The sequence below is a fragment of the Misgurnus anguillicaudatus genome, chromosome 1 (genome assembly GCF_027580225.2).
Source record: "Misgurnus anguillicaudatus chromosome 1, ASM2758022v2, whole genome shotgun sequence".
NCBI lineage: Eukaryota > Metazoa > Chordata > Actinopteri > Cypriniformes > Cobitidae > Misgurnus > Misgurnus anguillicaudatus.
The window spans coordinates 19,432,166-19,455,828 of NC_073337.2; the positions used below are offsets into that span (position 1 = coordinate 19,432,166).

Sequence of the window (23,663 nt, forward strand, 5' to 3'; positions counted from 1 at the left end):
ACATCTGACAACCACAAAGAGTCAAAATACTTTTTGGGCCCTATTTCTTCCGCTTGGCCTACAAGCTCTCCCTTGCCCCCGCCAAACCTTTGATCAGCTGCTCTTGTGCACAAAACTCACATGTTTCGATTTTGCTCAGCCAGCTGAATACTTGCATCACTCTGGGAACATGACGGAGGAATGAATCTTTAATCAAACCCTTACTCGGCCTAACGTCCCTCATTTTTCTTTCTTATCTTTTAGTCTTTCTTCTTCTGGGTTTTCTAGAATGCTTTGAGAGAGATTTATACATGGGTGTAACTGAACATTGGAAGCTGGAGTTTCTTATGGAAGCTGGGCTTAAAGGCAGGGTCCATGATCTCTGAAAGCCAATGTTGACATTTGAAATCACCTAAACCAACACACCCTTACCCCAATAGAATCTGGACCTTCTTTTGATAGACCCGCCCACACATACACAACCCAGGTAACGATGTCGTTTAGTAGACACACACCTTACTGGTTATTGGCTACAAGTGTGTTTTGGTAGTTGGCACAAAAAGCGTTTTAACAATAAAGATGGGCTGACGGCCCAGGGCCACTATTGTGAATAGAGTATTTAGTGGCCAGGTGATCATGGGATTGTCATATTCTTCATTTGGACCAGTACTTGACCAAAACTTAAATAGAACTTAAATAATTTTTTATGGAGCTTTTTAATATAAATTCTGCTTTTAAACATGAAACTTTTAGATGCAAAACCCTCTAAGTGCATGTGACATGCATTTTTAGGCTCTTATGTTTAGGCAAAAAGCTCAGTGGAGTTTTATGACACTTACGCTGTCCTTGCACATGAATTTCTATAAAACACAGCACCATTTACACAACACTTTGAGACCCTTTTACGGGAGCGATCCCAGAACATTTTACGGGAGGTGTTTGTGTCCACACAGATGGCTCTCTGCCTGTAAAATGTTCTGGGATCGCTGCTGTAAAGGCAACCTACAGTAGTAACATTGCCGTAACATTTACGGACAGCTTCCTGTGTGAACAAAAGACAGAAACAATGCCGTAAGGTGGGTGATGTACACTGAAAAAAAAAATCCTTTCAATTTACGTAATTTTAATGTGTACATCGGTCCCACATGATCCGATTGTTTAAAACCAAAATAATTTTCTCAAATTAATTTTTATGTGTCAGACCAAAACATTTTAATTTCTTTAAGTAGTCTAATAGAAATATGTTGACTCAAAGTGCTATTTCTCTTTACTATAACACATTTATTTTGTAATGTTTAAGTAATTTTATTATGTAAGGGGACTAGATTTTCATCTCTAATTCCAACATGCTTTTTTAATGCTTATATTATGGGATTATGTAACTCTAAAGCAATTTCATTATGTCTCTGGCACCAGAATAATCATCCATAATTATCCAAATGTTATTTATTTTTTTTAAATACAAAATACATTTGCATTGGCATAAAAAGCAAAGAGTTTTGTACAAATGTTTAGTGATATTGAGGCAAACCCCTGCTTTCAGATCATCAATTCATTTAAATCACTACACATTAATTCAATAACAGTCAATAACTATTACAACAATCAGCACATGCAGTACATACATAAAGGGGCAATTTCCCAAACAGGTTGTAGATTAATCCATGACTAGGCCCTAGTTATATTAGGATATTTTTAATAAAATAAAGTTTACAAACAAACCTACCTTACAAAAACAACACTGGAGTACATCTTTAGACAAAACAATGGCACTGATATATGGCATTGCAAAAGTCTGGGACTAGGAAAAGCCCCATCTGTGAAACTGACCCAAATGTTTAAAATAGTTACTATCACAGTAGATTTAGAAGTGCTAAAGCACAAACACTGCATTCCAAAGAGACATGCAAAACAGTAAGTACTATTATTTATAAAATGGATTTACAAACTGGAAAATATCACTCCTTCAGAAAGTCAGAGCTACAGCATTTATAAACTGTTAATCAAAGATTCAACAAAAACAAAATACAACAACCATTTCCAAAATCGACTCTGAGCAGCAAACTGTTAATGTATTAATAAGAGAAAACACTTAAAACAGATAAAAAATTCAAAAATGAGCAGCACAGTCTTTCTGATCCTTTCACTGAAAGAAACTGTTCGTTAAAGTTACTCTCAATGCAGTTTGGATTTCCTCAAAAATAAAGTGGAGATCAGGTTTAAGGCATACATCAGCTCAAACACGATGTTGCAACACCTTCATGGCTACAAAGATCCTCTTCTTCATCACAAGAAGCATGTTGTTTGAGAGCACAAATCCCAACATTGGTGTCTTCAAATGACCTCACTGATGCTGACTTCATCCATGCCCTGTACAAAACAAACAAATGTAGTTAAAGAAACAGATAAAAGGTTACTGTTACAATAAAAGTGTCATTGGAAATTAGTACAATGCAAACAAATATAAATGTAAGTATACAGACCCATGTGCATTGCCACAGCATGTTACAATTGGTAACAAATACATGGGTTACAAAGCAAGGCAGCTGCACTGTCCACTGCTCTGTGTGTGTGTGTGTGTGTGTGTTCACTAGGGATGCTCCGATCGGTATCGGCCGATAATGGCATTAAATGACTCGATCGGTGCTCGCTAAATCTGCCGATCTCATAAACCGATCTTTCTGTTTACTTTTGTCATCAAAAGGATCCTGAATATGGCTGCAATTAAAGACATTTTTTTACGTAGCACGAGCATTTTTACAACCCTTTGCTCATGTGCGGCGTGCAGATTTGTATGTCTCTCTTTGCCTTTACAGAGATATGCGTATTTTCTATGAGTACGTGCTCCGGTCAACAGCGCGAGGCGTCTTCACCTCACCATCAAACAGCGTACAACACATATCTATCACGGACAATTGCATCCTCATGCCAACAGTTTCTTATTTGCATGCGTCTTGAAGTTTTGAGCGTTTAAACTTTTATTTTCCTCACAGCTGCTTGTCTGCGTTCAGCCGCCGCCCACAGACAGCAGCCTGTCATCAGTGCACGTGAAGAGAGCGATCTCTCTCTCACGTCTTAAAGCTGCAGTAACCTAATTCATCTCTCAATAAAATCACTCTCTGCTTTTGACTAAAGAACTTTTATACTTCATACGAATGCGTGTATATTTAATTAATACAGTAAAGTCTGAAGTGTTTTATTTTCAGTACTTTTAGGAGACATAAGCCTTTTTAAAGCCATATAAAATTTCTCTATGCAGAATAAATATTTGTTGTGCTTATTTATTTGAGTCACTATTAAAACAATAATATACCTAATTACTGCAAGTAATATAACAAAGGCAACATCCGTGGTATTATTTTATCTTGAAAAAAATGTAACAGTTACAGTCATCAAAGAGCTTGCATATCAGCTTTAAAAAAATCAGAATCGGTATCAGCCGATCACAAAGATTACAAATCGGTGATCGTATCGGCTGCAAAAATCCTGATCGGAGCATCCCTAGTGTTCACTACACTGGAATGAGTTAAATAAAGAGGCCACGTTTCGAGTGTGTGCTACCACACCTGACAATCACATCAAAAGTGAATTCTCTCATTTTCTCACTCTCATGTTGTTACAGACCTGCATAAATGTCCCCGTTCTGATAAACATAAAGGAAGATATTTATTTTGAGAAATGTTTGCAACCAAACTGTTCACGAGCCCCATTCACTTCAACAGTATTATTTTTCCCCACTATGGAAGTGAATGGGGCTTATGATTGGTTTGGTTACAAACATTCCTCAAAATATCTTCCTTAGTGTTCATCAGAACAAAGACATTTATAAAGGTTTGTAACAACATGATAGGGAGTAATGATGAGAATTTTTATTTTTGGGTGAACTACCCTTTTAAATCTTCCCAGGTGTTTTAATGACCGGTGTGCCAAAAGATGTTGTAACTAAAACATACTAAACGTTCTGTACTTCCAACAATGTTTACACATTTTTATGTCTATGAATCTATATTACTTACTTCTGTCATTTGATCATTAATTGTTTGAAGTCTTTTTGCTAGCTGTCCTCCTTTCTGATAGAAGAGTTTCATCGTGTTTTTGGATTGGAGGTCCAGGTGACACAGGAACATAAGACAGTAGTGATTCTTTTAAATTCAGCATTTATCTGAAATAAACAAATTAACCAACCATTGTATATTTGAGTACTGCGAGTAAAAGAATAATAATTGTATATTAGTTACAAAAATAAGATATAGCTCCTAACAGCAGTACAAAAGTGAAAGAAATGACTTACCAATGCTGTGTAGCGCATGAAAGGATGATGGACCTATAAGAGGAAATATTCAGAGGTGAAATCAACACATAACCTCAAATGATGAAGGTCACACCTACATAGAGCAATAATGAAATAAGTATTATATCTGTCATAGGACGCAATGTTGGACAAAATGAGATCTTAAAACAACAAGGTTCTCTTCTGAAAATGTCAACTTTAAGGTGTGGCACTTCAAAGCGATTTCTTTTTCAGTTAATATACCAGACGTCAAGCGAGACATTTAAAAAAGCTTTTTCTAATAGAATCAAGTGTTGCTCGTGGCGTAGCGAAGTCATGAATAACTGACGCGGGTCTGATAATCTGATTAAGCAGACAGTTTGTTTCATACGCAATGTCATTATTAATTTAGTCAATTGATATCGTCTGGTAAATTACTTACATGGATAACGTTACTCTGGACAGAATAACTTTTGGTTAGCGTTTTATTTGTCCTGATACGTTTCCATAGAACAGCTGAGTAAAAAGTGCCTCAAAAGTCAACTCAAAGCTGACAGTTTTCAACTCGGATAAAACTACCAAACGTGAAATAACGTTAAACAGCTAACATTTTTAAAACGCTGTGTTTTTCTTTATGAGCTTGACTGACTGTTAACTTACTCCACCAACCTCCTCCAAACTAATATTTACTACAAGTCATTGCAATGGCTACATATTGTAAACAAAAATAGTCTATCTAGTGAAGATATATCACGTATGAAGCGAACATAAATAAATAATAGAACTTACTTTAATAACGTGGTGTCCGTCTGAGAGAGTTCCCTTTCAGTCGGTCACTACGACGTCACGTCGTGACCGACGAATTGGGAACTCGCTTAGAGAGACCAATCTGCTTCGAATACTACAAAAAACGCCAATGAACTTGGCATTGAGATATTTGCATAATGCTGGCGCCGCCCCGCCAGGTGCGTATATAAGGCGCACGTGCAAATAAGGAAATCGGCTTTTTTCGCTTCGAAAGCCGGCTTTATCTGACTGAGAAGCTACTCTCTGCTCTTCTGGGAACGGTTGCTGAAGTTGATTGACAAGCAGTACTAACACAGCGGACGCTCGCAGTATTCCACTGCTCTGCATATTTTTTGTTTTGAGTTTAGTGTGTGCGTTGCCTTTCCCTGTGCGCATCATCAGCTGAGCACCTAAAGAGTGATTTCCCTAAAGAGTGATACGTGAGAGCTCTGTGTCTTTTTAAAGACAGCCACTCTCTCGTATATTCGGAGATCGGCGTCCTTTTCAGGATTGCTTTTCGTCCGTGCGATCTTGGATGTGAGAGGTATAAGGGTTCCAGTTTCGGTCACGAGCGCTGTCTTCATGCTTGGGCATCAAGCACTCTGAGGCTGCGCTCGTGGGGAGTTTTTGTTCTCTCTGTGAGAGCATAACCCTCTTGGATTGCGGAGACGACTGACGTTTCTACGGGAATGCTGTCCGCGCCTTTGCAGTGCTGACACCGCCATGGTGCGGCTGTCGAGCGCTCGCATGACGCTCTTCGCATCACTACGCTGAGTAGGACGGAGGATACGTCCTCCACCTACCGGCCTTTCATCCTCAGCCGGTTGAGGCTCCGGTGGAGACGGCAGAGTCGTGTTCTACGATTTCTGCCGATCCATTGGACCTCCTTCTGGTCCCGTTCACTTCTGCAGCATCAGAGGGGTGTCCAATTTCCTCCGAAGTGGAGTCGTTCCGGAGATGGCGGCCGTGCCCGCTCGAGCGGCGGAAACGGTAGAGTTGGAGAGGTTAACCCCTCTCCGCCCGAACCGTACTGCCCACGTGATTGGTATTTCGGAGCTGCTCGGGCCTCTCAGTCCTCTGCTCCTGTGCCTTTCTTCCCGACGGCACGAAGAGCTGACGTGATTTGCGGCCATCCGGTCGTTCAGCTTCAGCTTTCACCCCTCATCTCCCTCACCAGGGGAGCCGCTAAGGGCGGGGACCCCTTCAGTGGAGCGGGGGGTTGCGATGCAGCTGCGGTCCTGGAGGGACCACCCAACCCTTCCCTCCCGTGTTTGTAGACAGTCGTCCGGTTACGGGCGCTGTCTGTCAGGCATGCGGAGAGGCGGCTTCAGCCCTGCACGCAATAACGTTGCTACAGGTTCACCAAGGATTTACGAGGGAAGCCGCGACCTTCAGTCGTGCGATGTTCACCACAGTGGTTCAAGATCGCCACCTTTGGCTGTGACTGGCTGACGGACGCAGGCGAGAACAACTTCTTGAATGCTCCTGTCTCACAGACCGGCCTCTTCGGCGAGGCCGTGGAGTCGTACAGCTCCACTGCGCAGACTGAGGCGATCTCTTAGGTCATGCCCGGCGAAGGAGAGCTGCCCTTGGTAAAAACCACCACGCCGGCCCCTCAGTCTGCCTCTCGCCGTCGGCGTGCTGCGGCGACCACCTTCGTTCCCCTCCTCGGACCCCATCTCGGCAGCGCGGTGGAACCGGTCGTCAGCAGCTCGCCCCGCCCGCTTAGCCGCTTCCCGTGAAATCGGGAGTTTAAGTGGCCAGTAAGCGGGCGACCCGGATTGGCAGAGGATCACTCTTCAGGAGACGGTGATTCGCTCCTTCCCCCGATAGAGGGTCGGGTGGAAAATTCTTGGTTTGCATATGTTCCACCGGCTTTTAGCCGGTACCCACTTAACCACACATAGAGTGCATTCCTCTTCCCTCTCCAGGTCTCCAGAGGATCGAGAGAGCCGTGAGCGGGCACACACCAGCTCACCCTACCTCTCCTCTATCGCCAGCGGGTGTTCTGAGGAGTCCGAGCCCTCCACTCAGGAGACCGGATCACCAGCAACCCCTTCGGTGTCTGCGTCCTCAGCTGAGGAGACCGGACGACCGTTTCCCTCAGCGGGCTCAGGTCAGTGTCACACACACACATACTGTGATGCTTATGCTGTCACGGCAGACGCACTGGCAGTCTCACCTGTCTCGCTTCGCTGCCCCACCGCGGGTACTTTGGTAGTGTCGTTAATTCTCCTCGTACGGTGCCTGGGTGCTTGGCTTCAGTTCCCAGCCCGTTTCGTTGGGTTTTACGCACGATCCGCCTCGGTTACGAAACAATTACCGGCACAACCCCGAAATTCTCGGGCTTTCGTTTTCACTATAGTGAAAGTGTCCGATGCACATGTACTGCGTGCATAAGTCGATGTCCTGCTGGCGAAGGATTATCGAGCCGGTCCCTCTTACCGAGATGATGATATGATGATAGGGTTTTTCCAGCCTTTGTCTCATAGTACCCAAAATACGCGGTGGGTTACGATCGATTTGATTTACGCACCGGCTCCACAAAGGTGGTCTTTTTTGGATGATAACGCCGAGGCTCGTATTTCAATATTCAGATCGGTTTGCAGCCTTAGACCTGTAAGACGTGTACTTTTTGTGTCCATCTCCCTCGCCTTAGACCGTTTTTCGCTCTGCGTCGTGGGGTGGTCATATTAATATTAATTACATCATTCGAGCTGTCTCTCTCTCTCCGTGTCTCCATGAAAGTGCTAGTCACGACATTAAAATATCAGAGAGAGAGCGTTGTTTGCATTCTGCTTTTATTTACTTTGACTTATAATAGCCCGTTCTTGGCAGACGTGCGCGAACACAGAGAGTTAATGCTTCGGCATCTCGCTCGTTTAAGTCATCAGGTCGACTGGGAAAGAGCAACTTTGCCCCGTGCAGAGGATCCTTTTTCTCAGTATGGAATTAGACTCGATCAACTAATTGGCGTGTTTTACAAGAGCGCGCAACTAGTCAGTTCTGACTTGCCTCGGTTTAATTCGAGGGAAGTACGCGGTCCCTCTGATACAATTTCAGAAGCTCCTGGACATATGACAGCATGCTGCAGCCGTGACACTGTTCGAGCTGCGTCATATGAGACCGCTTCAGCGTTGGCTTTACGATCGAGTCTCGAGGAGAGCGTGGCGCACCGGCATACATTGTGTAAACACTACACCTGCGTGTCATTTAAATTTCCCCGTAGTAGACCCAGCATTTCTGATAGCAAGATATGCCTCTGAGGGGTCTCCTGGCATTCTGTAGCATGCGATGCCCTAAGCACGGGATGTTCAGCCACGTATGACGGGCCTGCAGTCTGGGGTGTGCATAGCACCCCAACTGCCGCGAGCGGTGCGCTGTATATCTGGGACTTGTACGCTCCGCTATGGAGATGCGAGGGAAGGATGTATTTGTCGACACCGATAACTTTGCGACTGTTGCGTTATTTACCGTTAAGGCGGTTTTGCGCTCTCGTCACCTGTCGCATCTCGCTCGTCATCTCCTCCTTTGGAGTCAGAAGCATCTGAGGTCCCTTCGTGCAATTTACATCCCGGGATCGCTCAATACAGCGGTACGCGCTTCCGAGCTGCGCCCCCGGCGAATGGCGACTCCACCCCCGGACGGTCCAGCTAATTTGGAAGAAGTTCGGTTGTGCGTAGATAGATTTGTTTGCGTCGCCGGACGATACCCACTGTCGCCTATTTATTCACTAACCGAGGGCAGCCTCGGCGTGGATGCGTTGGCACACAGCTGACCGCGGGGGGTGCGTAAATACGCATTCCTTCCAGTGAGCTTTATTGCGCAGACACTGTGCAAAGTCAGGCAGGACGAGGAGAGCCTTTTATTAATCGTCCGTACTGGACGACCAAGAATTGGTTTTCATAGTTAATGCTCCTCGCGACAGCCCTCCCTGGCGGATTCCCCTGAGGAAGGACTTTCTTTCTTAGGAAGGGGCACATTTGGCACTTGCGCCCCGACCTGTGGATATCCATGTACGGTCGTTGAGCGCGCGCAAGGTTTAGGTGATTTATCGCAAGCGGTATCTAACACCATCGACGCGGTCCGAGCACCGTCCACAAGACGGGCTTACGCGCTTAATGAAACCTTCTCGTCACCCGGTGCTCTTCGCAACGCGAGGACCCAGAGAATGCCCTTTAACATTATGCTTTATATCTTTAACATGGGTTAGATGGTAGGCTGTCCCTCCGCCATTAAAATTGATATCGCCGCTATTTCTGCTCATCACTCACTTATCTACGGCAGATCAGTTGGCCAGCATGATTTAATTATTACATTTTAAAGAGGCGCTCGCAGGCTAAACCCCTCGCGCCCTCCCTCTTTTTTCCTGAGACCTGTCCATGGTGCTGAAGCCTTCAGGTCTCCGATTTAGCCTTTGCAGTGTGCGAGTCTAAGTTTTTATCAATGAAAACTCTGACCCTGCTAGCATTGGCCTCCATGAAGAGAGTAGGAGATTTACATGCATTCTCTGTTGACGATTCGTGCCTTTAGTTTTGGTCCTGCTGTCTCACTGAAGACCCAGACCAGGCTACGTGCCCAAAGTTCCCACCACTCCCTTCAGAGATAAGGTGGTGAGCTTGCAAGTGTTGCCTTTGGAGCAGGCAAACCCAACCGAGGCTTTGTTGTGCCCCGTACGCGCACTGCGATTCTACGTGGTCCGCACGCAAAGCTTCAGGACCTCAGACCAGCTCTTTGTTTGTTATGGTGGCCAGCAGAAAGGGAAAGCTGTCACTAAGCAGAGGATGTCTCATTGGATAGTTCATACTATCGCCCTAGCTTACAATTCGCAGGGCATTCCTTGCCCTTTAATTTGAGAGCGCATTCCACACGGAGTGTTGCCTCATCTTGGGCTTTAGCTCGTGGTTCCTCGCTAACAGACATCTGTAGAGCTGCTGGTTGGGCGACACCTAATACGTTCATTAGATTTTACAATGTTCGTATCGAGCCTGTATCCTCTCGTGTTCTTTCCTCACCAGGGAGGGCACGGAGAGCAGACTCGCAAGTCGGCTTGCAGCCTCCGACTGAGGCTCCAAATTGAGTTTCAGTATGGAAGGCTAACAGAGCAAAAATGCGTAATGGTTTGATTTGCTCCCTCCACTGCCTTGACAGCCTTTGTTGCGGAGCATTGGCTGTCAGCCTTTCACTAGTTGTATTCTTACGAACCTACGTGTTTGGCCAGGGCCCCACATTGCGTCCCAACAGGTTCCTTTGTGAGTATTATTCCGTGGGGTTAATCCTACTAGCCCACGTTTCCCTTAGCAGAGCACTGCTTTGCTTACACAGCCACGGCTGTCATTTAGACCTCAACTACGGTTGACTTTCGCCCACCAATAGCCCTTAACGGGGCGGTGGCTTCCGCAGCGTCCCTATACCGCTCAGATAGGGCGCTTCCCAGTCGCTGGCACTACTGTGGGTTAAAGGAACATCTAGTGCCCGGCCTTCTGCCTTAACACCTCATTCTCCTTATCCTTAAGTGGAACCGGAGGGCTTTACGCAGACCCTGGAAGAGGTCAGCCCCTAGTGGCGTTTTGGTAGGGATTCCCAACTCGTCGGTCACGACGTGACGTCGTAGTGACCGACTGAAAGGGAACGTCTCGGTTACGGATGTAACCCTCGTTCCCTGAAGGAGGGAACGGAGACGTCACGTCCCGTCGCCACAGGTGCTGCCACCTGCTGTTTAGGCCGGTCACCTTCCGGCTTTCTCAGCGAACAGAAGCTGATTTCCTTATTTGCACGTGCGCCTTATATACGCACCTGGCGGGGCGGCGCCAGCATTATGCAAATATCTCAATGCCAAGTTCATTGGCGTTTTTTGTAGTATTCGAAGCAGATTGGTCTCTCTAAGCGAGTTCCCAATTCGTCGGTCACGACGTGACGTCTCCGTTCCCTCCTTCAGGGAACGAGGGTTACATCCGTAACCGAGACGTTCTTCTGACTGACTGACTGCGTTTTGGCGCCCAAAACAAACGATCTTTATTCTTCTTTTATGGCAATCGATGTCCTTCTCATTGAGCTATACTGCCCCTGCTGCTCAGGAGGTGCCGTTTTGTGTGCAAACCCAATTTTATTGCTTTAAGTATTCAATTCAATCAATTTTAATCAATGTGAGAATAATGTGTTCATTTTACATTCAAACAAAACATTTTAATCCTAATCAATTAAATTATGTTTACACAAGGAATATAAATATTTTGTGTTGCATATACATGTTTATTTTATTTAAATTCAAAGACCCACTAAGTCCATTTTTTTCAGTGTAGTGAGGAAGCGTGTTATCGTAACAAGAAGTTATCTTTTAGCACTTTCACACGGGGGATTTAAATGCAGATTAACATTCATGATGAGAAATGTCACACGCTCCTTTATGATCTTATAATAAATTTAAAAAATGCACACGCATGGTTTCTCAAAACAGAAATCACGAATTATAAGCAAACTTCAGATGCTGAAAAAAATGATTAAAGGTGCAATTTGTAAGATATTTGCAGTAAAATCTCCAAAAACCACTAGGCCAGTGTTATATATTTTGTCCAGCTGATTACTATCAATATCTGTAATGTTTTCAACTACTTGTAAATCGTGAGAAAATTTCCATTCAAAACATTGACACGGGGCAGTGCAGTCTCCTGTCAATGACGTTAATATCCATGTGACCCTTTGTCACCGCCTTTACTGACGTAACCCACATGAGAACAGTGGTCGAGCTCAAAAAAATAAAATGGCGGCCAAGGAAGCGGCTGGAGCACAAATTTAGTGAAAATAAACGTATATTTTCACTTTTTAAGCATTTTAATTTCATTTCTAGCGAGAAATTAGTATTGTAGTTTTCAAATATGTGATTAGTTATCACAAAGGCGCTCTCTGTTCATATTTCAAACACGCTGCCTTTGAAGTGCGTCAGAGAGCCTTTCTCTGAGCGGCCTTCAGGCCTCCGAGTCCGAAGTCATGTCCTCATGAGGCAGCGAGGCCACAAGTCCTCACAGTCCTCACAGTCTTGAGGTTTCGGACGCAGCCAGTGTTGTGGACAAATGCGGAACTATGCGCTTGCTTATGGACTTATGGATATCTCTGTACCGTCTGCCGCTGGTTGTGTCAGCTCCTGTAAGCGTACGGGCCAACCAAACGACCCAAGAAAAGTTTGGAACAAAACGAGAGAGGATCAATTTGGTGTTGCATTATCTGGATAGAGAGAGCTTCACGACAACATTTAACTAGACCGAGATTCTGATCCTGCTTGTGTTTTACGCGATGGGTGAGTTGTTTTGATTCGTAGCCCTTCAAAAAACGTATGCTATTATATTGATCACAACATTACTGTAATCAGCGCGTCTTCCCGCGGACGATATGCACATCAAAGGTATTGTGAGATTCTGATCCTGCTTGTGTTTTACGCGATGGGTGAGTTGTTTTGATTCGTAACCCTTCAAAAAACGTATGCTATTATATTGATCACAACATTAGTGTGTAGACTGTAATCAGCGCGTCTCCCCGCGGACGATATGTACATCAAGAGGTATTGTACAGCAATATAAATGGTCATTTTAAGACACTTCACTATAAGATTTGTACTGTCAATACATTATGTGAAAAATCATTGTAAGTTGAAAACTTAATTCTGAGCTGTGTTTACCATCAAATTTGGACTAATACTGTAATATCAATATGACTAACAATTTCGTTTTGAACATCACATATAAACTTACATAATGAAAATAAACGATGTCATCAAACGCAACATTTATAAGACTTGATTACCTTATCCATCAACGTGATTTCTCGTTCTCGTCTGATTGATGGCCATCAGCGGTTGAGTTAAAGACTACAAATCCCATAATTCCACGCTGCTTCAGAGCGTCAGTAAACAACATCATTGTTTTTGTTTGATCTGGCGCCATCTTTCGGCACATAAATACAAATTGTATCTTTAATTCAATTTACTAAATTTTTTAAGGTGAGTGATTGCAATCAATTTATTTAAGCTACATTTAAACAAAAGTCTTTTATTTAATTTATTTTATAATTTTTTTTGTTTAAATGTAGCTTAAATAAATTGATTGCAACCACTCACCTTAAAAAATTTAGTAAATTGAATGAATATTTGTTTTCAGTGTACGTTACATGTTTTTACGTGATCTTTATGGCATGTACAGTATGTGAATTCATACACTGAAAAAAATTATTCATTCAATTTACTCAATTTTTTAAGGTAAGTTGTTGCAATCAATTTATTTAAGCTACATTTAAACAAACAAAAAAAATTAGAAAAATTAAATTAAAAACTTTTGTTTAACACTTGCATTACATCCAACGGCCCCTACGCTACTACGCTTTTGTTTCTCCCTCCCTGTCTCGTCCTCGAACCCGAGGACATTGAGACAAACAGACCCAGTAACGTCAATAAATATATATATATGTATGTCTCCCAAGAGGTTTTTTCCCTCCTAGGACTTTTTTCCCGCATGGCTAAAAAGTCGGGAGGTTTTCTCCTAGGGGTTTTTTTCAACCCCAGGTAAGTCAGCTGACTTTGGCTTTATTTAGCACCCTCCTAAGATACATTATTAATAAGCTCGCTTGTAAAGTTTATTCATAGCCGCTGTATTTTACTGTGTTTTCCCTGCTTCTTTTAATGTAAAGCTGCTTTAAAACAATAACCAATTGTAAAAAGTGCTATATAAATAAAAATGAATTGAATTGAATTAAATGTAGCTTAATAAAATGATTGCAACCACTTACCTTAAAAAAATTTAGTAAATTGAATGAATAATTTTTTAGATTCCGGAAAATCATTGGCAGTGTAAATAACCCAAAATCTAACGATTCCAATACAAATCACGGCCACATTGTAAAAAGGGCTTAAAAATACAAATGCATTTTGACCATTCATTACTGTCCCTTTTGTACCCACTATGCTTCCTGTAAAACAACAAGTCCTTGACATACCTCTGGCGAACATGAGTAACGACATCAGACGTTTGTTGTTGAATTTATGCTGTTAATATTCAGTATTGCCTGCTTTGTAACCTTAATAATAATAATAATAATAATTATAATATAATAATAATAATAATCAACCTGCATCAAAATGGAGAAAAAACAAGCACCTCCAGTGCCACTAAACACTCCAACAAAAGATGCAGTGATATGTACCAGAAACTTTTTTCTGTGTAGTAAATTATGTTTAAAGTTTAATTTGTTTATGTTTAATAATAGCATCTTGCCTGCATATACACTCTAAGAAAAATTAGTGCTATATAGCACTTAAAGCTTGTAATCATATAGGGGAACCGTTTTTAGTGCTATATAGCACCTTTAAAGCACCCCTGAAGAACCATCCGGGGTAATATAGCACCAGATATGGTTCTATATCAGGGGTCTCCAACCTTTTTATGAGCAAGGGCTACCACAATGGATAAAACAATCTGGAGGGCTACTTTTTGATATAGTCTACTTAAAACTTTTTTGTTTTACTTGTTTATTTTATTTAATTTGACTTGTTCATATGTTTTAGTATTGTTTAAAATTTTAACATACCTAAACCAAGCCAAGCTAATATAGAAAAATATGTAATGAATAAATATTACAGTTGAGACTATTAATAGAATGTGCTTTGGCGGGCACCTCACAGACTCTGTGCGGGCACCACGTTGGTGACCCCTGTTCTATATGGTGCTTCACAGGAACTACGCTATATAAATGGTTCCCTTATGATACCGAGCAAGTGAACCACTTTTAGTGCTATTTAGCACAGTTTGTTTTTAGAGTGTATGGACTAGATCAACTTATCGTTTAAAAGGCATTTTTAAACATCCTGCATGTTTTTAGCTCTTATCTAAAAGTACAAAGTTTTCCAAAATTAAAGTGTATCTGTTCAGGTCTGCAGCTCTACTCGTTGGGTGAGTCACTAATTATATTTTAATACAGACGAAAAAACCACAACACTGGCGCCACATCAGAGCTATAACATCGCACAGACATGATCCACCACAGTAAAGCTGCTCTACAGATGTGTGGGAACAACCCCCTGCCTCTTCTCCTGCATGCATGCATCACGCCGCAACTATGCATCAGATCGAGAAGAAAAGCATTAAAGGGGGGAGGGACTGTAAACAAAATCAGCATATTCACTCTCTATCAACAAACAAAGTCAGGTCTTCTTTCATTCAAGAGGTGACACCAGAGGTGAAATGTTTATATCTAATGCAGAAACACCTATGTGTTTCAGTGCATGTTTGTATGTACAAGCATTTCCCTTTTTTTAGATGGCAACAATTCTAGGAGCCTATAGGTTCAAGGGTCACCACAACAAGGCCTAAATTTTAAACACCAGGGACCCAAGGCATGCAGATGTCTTTGTAGAAGGATGCCTCAATGCAACTAGCATTCAGATCCTCTTTTCCAGCCGTGCCAGTGCTCCGAAGAAATGCACCTTAATCTCTGTTCTCAACTATGCCTCCCAAAACAGCCGAGTCAAGGGAAAACAAGTAGGCCCGACCAGGTGTGATCACTTAGTAAAATTAACCATGGTTTTGCTACAGTAACCAAAATGTGCCAAAAACAAGGTTACTACAATTTTACTAAAGCTGTTCATTTTCACAAGGGATCTATTTGGGGTCGCACTGGAGCCTACTCGCTTCTCCCCAGGAGAACATTGATATAATTTAAATTCCTTTACCAAACATAAACACAGCATGAAAACGGCAGGAAACGGCATTATGATAAACAGGCAGATTTTTGCCCCAGCAGTTTGTAGGGTGAGGAAAGAGGAACGCTGTGCAAATCAAGCTTGTCTGTCATTTCTGGATTTGGATAATATTCTGGATAATAACAATCTTTCATTGCGAAGCTGTGTATATAAATGGGAAGTGTGTAATTTTGTTGAATCCTTCTCCTATGGCAGTTTAACATGCGGGGGAACCACATGTCCTGCAATCTGTTCTTTCCGAAAAGTGCAAACAGTGTGGTTATGTGATGCTATTAACATTGCCCTGTGTTTTTGAGCAGTCCAAAAAACTTGACTTCTGACTCAGCCAGTAGGGTTTGCGGTGGGACCACCCGTTTGTCTGAATAATAAGCTAATTTCAATAAGCAAGTTGTGTGCAGATTCGATCCGTAATGGTGATCGCCGGAAAAGGCTGACTGCAAAATACTAAAGGTAATTTAATAATTCGTACATTGGATTACTTTTCCAATTTGAAATGTCATGCAAAAACAGTGATTTTCAATAAAGGCCCACTGTGTAGATTTTAGCGGCATCTAGGGGTGAGACTGTGAATTGCAACCAACGGCTCATTCTACATCCCCTCCCTTTCAAAACGCATAGTGAATCTACTGTAGAATCTACAGGACAAACATGTGGTCGGCTCAGACAAAATAGGGACTAAACACGCTCTATAGAATAGTTTGTTCATTTAGGGCTACTGTAGAAACATGACTGCAACTTTTTTTCATGTAAGGGAACCAGCGATGTAAGTAGATAAAGACGACTCATTCTAAGATAAAAAAATACAGTTCATCTTTATACACTACTGATAATATAGTTATGTATATTATATTGCATTTCTACGAGGGCTTTGAACCAGATTTTTTCCCCAATTGGTTCGTTCCGAACAGAAACAGTATTTTAATGTTTCCGGTTCAACCCTAAAATTGATGTTCCTGAACCGGTTAGAACAAAAAAAGTTCCCAAACCGGTTGATAACGTTACATGTCAGCTGTGGGACATACAAATAAGTATGCTGATCATTAGGACATTAAACTTATATTATAAGTCTCTATCTTGTCATCAAACATTAAAAACATTATTATGCCGCTACATTATGTAAGTGGCATAACTGTAATTCTGACATGCCTACATTTGTTTCAGCATTATACATGAATTAAGACAAGGACAATTTCTACCATGTCGTTTATTGGCAAACAACTTAAAGGACAAGTTCGGTATTTTACACTAAAAGCCCTGTTTTCAGATTGTTTATGATGAAATAGACAAAAATCCTTACCGGAATGCACTGCTTCAAGTCAGCCACCGATTGGTCTGCGCAGCGCCGCATGAAGTCGAACACACCTATGAACGCGCCCAAACCCAACCCCCAAATCCTTCTTGGTGTTTATTGGCCACTGTGTTTATATTGAAGTTTGTAGAGCCTGGGCTGTCTACAGAGATCGCGTTTTTTTACAGTTTGATCAGCGGACAGGAAGCAAGCAGATAGTGAGGAGATGTTTGCTGTATGTAACAAAAATGTTTTATGGTCTAAAACGCGTGAATTCGCGTAGAGAGCCTTTAAGTGTTAACATTTGCAAGCCTTTGAAAGAAGTGCAAATAATCAACTTTTACCCGATTTAAATTTGCGAATTAATCCGCAAATCGCATGCGAGCTGAACCATGGGTCGTGATCTGTACAAATCAGCTGCGATCCATTACACCACTCATTTGTATTAAAAAAAACAAACATTTCAAGATATTTGGTAGCCAATATTTACCTCTTATATGATTTGAGCATTAGGCTTGAGTAGGCTACTTGCTGGTGGTAGCTTCTCGTTTTTTCCATGAGTCAACGGCAACCGGATGTGAACTTCGAGTCATACTGCACAGAAATCTGGTCAAAGAACAAAAAAATTACGGTATTAACCACACATTGCACCTTTAATGAGCAACAAAGTACCTGATCCAGAGCAAGCTTTTGCATGTGTAGACTGTTGCCTCGGAAATTACTAGAAAATGCATCATCTTTTAGTATGTAGTTTCTGTTTATCACATATGCTCTAATAGAGCAGAAATAATACTTCGCAATACAACTAATTTCCAGCAACAGACAGTTTGTTTTCAGTCTGCTTAGAATGACTAGCTGGTAAACCTCTGTCATCCGGACTTTTAAAGTTAGGGGCGCCACCGGTGACCGCACATCTGTGAAAACAAAGTGTGTGTACTGTACACGGTGTAGTAACATAAATCACCCTCTAAAATTATTTAAACAATGGTTCCTGAAGCAATACACTGTTTACCTCCAGTAGAAATGATGTCACACATACCAAAACCATCAGGTTGTTTTTATCAGAGCATCCGAAGTGAGTCTTGCTTCTCTGTGATGTTTTTTTCCAGAATGGACTGAAAATGATGTTTTACAAAAGTGAGGCAAACGTCTGGATTGGACACGGGAAGGAAAGGGAATGTGTTTGATTCGTTCAAATTCTCCCACAATACACACACACCCTTGTATATACATTCACACGCTTCCATTTCACCCTGTGGCTGTCCTCCCTATGTGAAAAATAAAGCATGTGCAAGGTTTATCTTAATAATGACGGGAAGATAAGAGTTTTTCTCAACTTGAAACTGGAGATATCTTTCTAGTAAAGTTATATAGATGGCTTCAGCAGTAATAACATAAACAAACGGCTTTCGTGGAACAAACGTAACTTCCGGTAAACTTATTCAAAGAATCAATAACAATAGAGTCATCTTAGAGAAGTTTATTTCTAATAACATGCAAAATAAATAACAAGTAGATTACCTTAGTTCAAATCAAAAAGCGTAAAAACTAAAGCGTATCAAAAAGTACACTGAGCTAAAGTCACTGTGTAAAATTAATGTATACAATGTTAAAGGATAAGTTCGGTATTTTACACTTAAAGCCCTGTTTTCAGATTGTTTATGATGAAATAGAACGGTTCTAAAATTTGGACATGTGATGCTGGCCCGGGGGTTTTCGCGTGTTTGTTGTTTCGCCTCCCACCTCTGCAGTGGCTGAGTGGGTGCACTGGAGCAATCCTTCATAGAATGCATTGAACTTTCATTTACAAAGACGTGAAACTCACGGAGTGGTCGGGGGTGTTCACTGGTGTGCTCACGCAGGGATCGTTGCAGGGGACGCATTCCAACAGGTTTTATCGTAGTTTTTGTCCAACTCCATTGACTTGTATTAGATGTGCTGTGAGGTACGGTATTACTCTGCCACCGGAAACGTTGTTAGTATTCTTGCAATTGGCAAACGTGGATTATCGCCACCAACTGGGCTGGAGTGTCTATTATTCAAGCTCTCAACGGAAGAATATACGGGTGTGAGGCGTTTGGAAAAATAGGTCCACAAGTTTACAACGAATGATAAAACACCTGTTGGAAAGCATCTTTTGCAGCCATTTTTGTGTGAGCATATCAGTGAACACCCCTGACCACTCACTGAGTTTCACGTCTTTGTAAACAAAAGTTTAATGCATTGGATTGTAGAGGTAGGAGGTGATACAACAAACACACGAAAATTCTCGGGCCAGCATCATATGTCTAAATTTCAGTCAAAACTGTTCAATTTCATCAAAAACAATCTGAAAACAGGGCTTTAAGTGTAAAATACCGAACTGGTCCTTTAAAGGTGGGGTGCATGATCTCTAAAAGCCAATGTTGACATTTGAAATCACCAAAACAAACACACCCCTACCCCAATAGAATCTGCACCTTCTTTTGATAGACCCATCCCACACATACGCAGGCAACAATGTCGGTTAGTAGACATGCCACTTACTGCTGATTGGCTACAAGTGTGTTTTGGTAGTCGGCTCGACTCCCGTTTCCAAAGTGTTTTTCAAAAATCACGCACCACGACTTTAACTACTGATTGGCTGCCAAACCTCTTTTCATATAGCGTTGATCCATTATTGTCGTCTCCCCTCGTCTTTGGGAAACCAAAATATGTGTTATTTTCTGCAAGGTTTTTGTTCCAAAGTTCAGTTTAGCCACTAGCCAGACCATTAAACAAACAGAGACCGGAAGTTAAGTTCCAATCCAGATGCATAACCGCGACAACGCACGTGTGTCCAATAACCCTGCTGAAAAAACCAGCAACAAACCAGCATGGACCAGCATGGGAATTATGCTGGTCCATGCTGGTTTAGCTGGTGGTCACCAGCATACCAGCACCAAAACACAACATATGCTGGTATGACCAGAATGGGATGCTAGTGCTAATGCTGGTTTAGCTGGTGCTAATGCTGGTTTGATGCTGGTTTAGCTGGTGCTGATGCTGGTTTAGCTGGTGCTAATGCTGGTGCTGATGCTGGTTTGATGCTGGTTTAGCTGGTGTTCACTAGCAAACCAGCACCAAAACACAACATATGCTGGTCTTGCTGGTATGCTGGTTTTTTCAGCAGGGAAAACGTCTATAAACACACAAAAGCACTGACACTAACAAGGAGGGTTTTTTAGGGGTCCCTAATCTGAGACTCATGCTGTAGTTTCTTATAAACTTATTTGAGGTCTGAAAGAAGCTGAACCTGGTTCAGTTTTATAGAAGGTCATCGCAGCTTTGTTTGGAATCTGTGTCATGCTGGGTGCTACAGCTGTTTAGCTGTGGTCTCATCATTTTAAAAGACAGTAATGAGGAACAGATCTGTATGACAATTAACACATGTTAGTCTGATACAGGTCCTTGGCTTCCTACAGCCAGTGTTGTATGATGAAAGTTGCAAGTGACATAAACTTCAGGATCTGGGTAATGGCATGACTACCTTGATATGGTTTGCAAATATTATCAGTATTCAGACAGATGCTCAATTGCTCATGCATGCCCTCAAGCAAATGTAAGTAGGATTGTGTGTTCAAATTCAGATATTGGGAAGGTTTTGTGCAAAGCATTTTTGTTGATGCCGTTATCTATGGATATTTTCCATCTGTAAGAAACCCACTAGCTGAGGCACTAATCCATGTAGACTTGTAGACACATGCTCTGGAGAAGAATAAATTTGGCCCTTTTACTTTGAATTAAATGATTGAACACAAGTGGATAGTTCACCCAATAACAAAAATGGTGTTGGTTACTCCAAACATGAGTATGACCAATCTCGGCTTTCTTCCATGTAACACATAAATGAGTTTTGAATTGAAGCATATTCTGCCCGTTCGTTTATATATAATGAACCTGTCACAATGATAGAAATGAATCGAACTACACCTTTAGGCGCAAAGCAATATTAAATAATTTCAACTTGAAGCCAAATCCTACACTAAGGTAAAAAAGATTTTCTAACTGTGATTTCCAGCTGACAAAATTTTAGTTTCAAATTTCAGCACAACTGGGCTCTTCACATGAGGTATGACCTTTACTTTAGAAAAAAAAACACATGAACCACATTCACACCTAACACACGCACACAAAGAAATATGACACAAGATGAGCTTGATACATGGACACACACACACAGTGTAGAAGAGGCATTTTAAAAGTTCCTAAAATCTGATCTCCAACAGCTGCATAAACACAGTATGGTTATTAAGTTCGGGAATCATTGGAAAGCTCAAATTCAGGATGGATCTTATAAAACATTATTGTGGGCTTTATTGTGTAAAGAATATGTGTGTGTGTGTTTGTGTGTTGTGGGAAATATATTTCTGTGACTGAATTTTATATATAATTTCTGTGACTGAATAAACCAAAATAAAACAAAGCTGGTATATTTTAGCATCTTTGAAGTCATAAACTTAAATTTATTTAAATGCAGACATGGTTTTAATGTTTTAGTATCCTTACCTTACTAATCTGTTACATCCTGCTCAAGCCGCGCTGGCAAAGTTGATCGACCCTTCTCGATCGATCAGCTTGGTCATCTGCATTTCTGGATCAGATTTGGGCTCGTATTGATAAGATAGTAAAGACGATATTAACTCCTGTCAGTATTGCATTGGAAGCTGATTCACATGGGAAGAAACGTCACATTTTTGGCTGACGACAGTGGTATTCAGGACAATCACAACGTTCTGGTTAGCTGGCCAATCAGAGGACACCGCTTTGTACAAAATTAACGCGTTTTAGGGAGGCGGGGCATAAAGGAGCAACAATAATGTAAGGGTATGTGGAAATTTAACCATAAACCACGCAAACTCATTGTATTACACTAAATACACAAAATAATGATGTTTTTAGGAATGTAAAAGGTGCTCTTTTAAGCAACACTAAAGATTTTTTTTTTTACCTTAAAATAACGTTTTCAAAAAAGTTTCAGTCGTTCATCCACCCGAAAAACCGTGAACGTCACTTTCACATTTGCTTTGCAGCCCTCTATCGGCTAAAACCGCACTAAATAAGTTTCCAACCGTCGGGTCGCGGTCCTGTAGTTCGCGTGAAAACTACAAAAACTTGCTTTACGGCAGACCTACAATCCAATCAGAGCCAGCTTTGCTGTAATAAGCTAAATTATTTACGACAGTGATAATGGACAATTCCGCTTCCAACCTGTAGGGGGAGCAAAAAGTAAAAACTCTTTAGTGTTGCTTTAAGCTTCTTTGAGGTCTCACCCTGACATGTTTTTAAACAGTATTGCTTAGCTCTTATTGGCTGCTTTATCTTCACAATTCAGTCTAAGTCATCCATTTAAAAAAACATAATTTAAGATATTTTTGTAAAGAAAGAAATTATAGCGCAATAATATTTTGTCAACTGAACTATAATTTGCCTTCAGATAAAAGTTTTTAAGGTCATGAGAAACATTTCAGATAATTAACCCTAAACCTTAAATGGTAGTATATGTATAAATATGGTCTTACAGCTACAGTTTCAAGAACCCAACAGAACAGGTTTTGTAATGGTAAAGTTGGCATCAATTTTGCTGAGGAATGACTCTGGAAACAGTCCTAGTAGATGAAGCCCGATCGGTTTGCTAAAGTTGCCAAACAAATTGGTACAAAAGTTTTTCTGCAAAGTATCAGCAAGGCATGCAAAAACTGAATTCTTTCAAACACACACACACACACACACACACACACACACACACACACACTTTTGGATATTGTTCATGGTGTAATGTGTGCAATAGTCGACACAATGAACTCTATCCCACAGTCCTCTCTCTCTATGTCATGCCCACCATAGCAGCTGTATTATTTCAATCAGTATTTGGCACCTTTTTCACATAAAGTTTACTTTAGGCTTTCGGGTTTTGTTAAACAGTTTTGTCTGAGAAAAAAGATAAAAGGTCTTAATTCTATTAAAAGACTTGATAGAGTTGGCCTGGGAAAACCGATTAAGAGGACTTAAAGGAGTAGTTTACCAAAAATGGTGCCCATTAAGTTTTCATACTAGGAATAAAAAATAGTATGGTCAAGTCAATGGGACCATTTTTGGGTGAACTATTCCTTTAAGGATTGCATTACTTCACATTTTCCAACCATAAATTATGTCTGAAAGAGTACAAACTTTACAAACTACATAAGCGCTATAATACATCTACATAAATTTAGTATGATCTGAACTCAATTTACGACCTGAAATCAAACAAACAAATATTTTACAATGAAAACATTCTTGGACAGAGAAATAACCATGACTGTACTGTATTTATGCCTAAAATATATAAATAAGTGATTAAACAAATGGTGACCATGACCACTATCTATAGATGCTAAATCATTGCAAAAGGTCAAAGTTTCTGCCATTCCAGAATGCTGTTAGCAGACATTAGATCATCCATTACTGTATAACCAAATGACCTTTGTCTATCTAAGGGCAAAGAAAACTATTCTTCATCTCCTCCTCAAGCCTGACACCATGCTTCATTGGCTTTGCTCACAGTGCAAGCAAATCCATTTTGTTTTTTTAAATCC

General features: G+C 41.3%; 2 long non-coding RNA genes across 3 annotated transcripts in view; both read right to left on the minus strand.

Moving 5' to 3' along the window:
- LOC141363944 (uncharacterized) overlaps window positions 1-23,663 on the minus strand; it is a 65,773-nt gene that overhangs the window by 11,517 nt on the left and 30,593 nt on the right. The gene's annotated exons all lie outside the window — the stretch shown is intronic.
- LOC129452781 (uncharacterized) lies at window positions 1,067-5,064 on the minus strand. The gene is made up of 3 exons (XR_012367592.1): window positions 4,271-5,064; window positions 3,996-4,141; window positions 1,067-2,349 (listed from the first exon to the last, which is right to left on the minus strand). It is a non-coding gene; the product is annotated as an uncharacterized lncRNA (long non-coding RNA).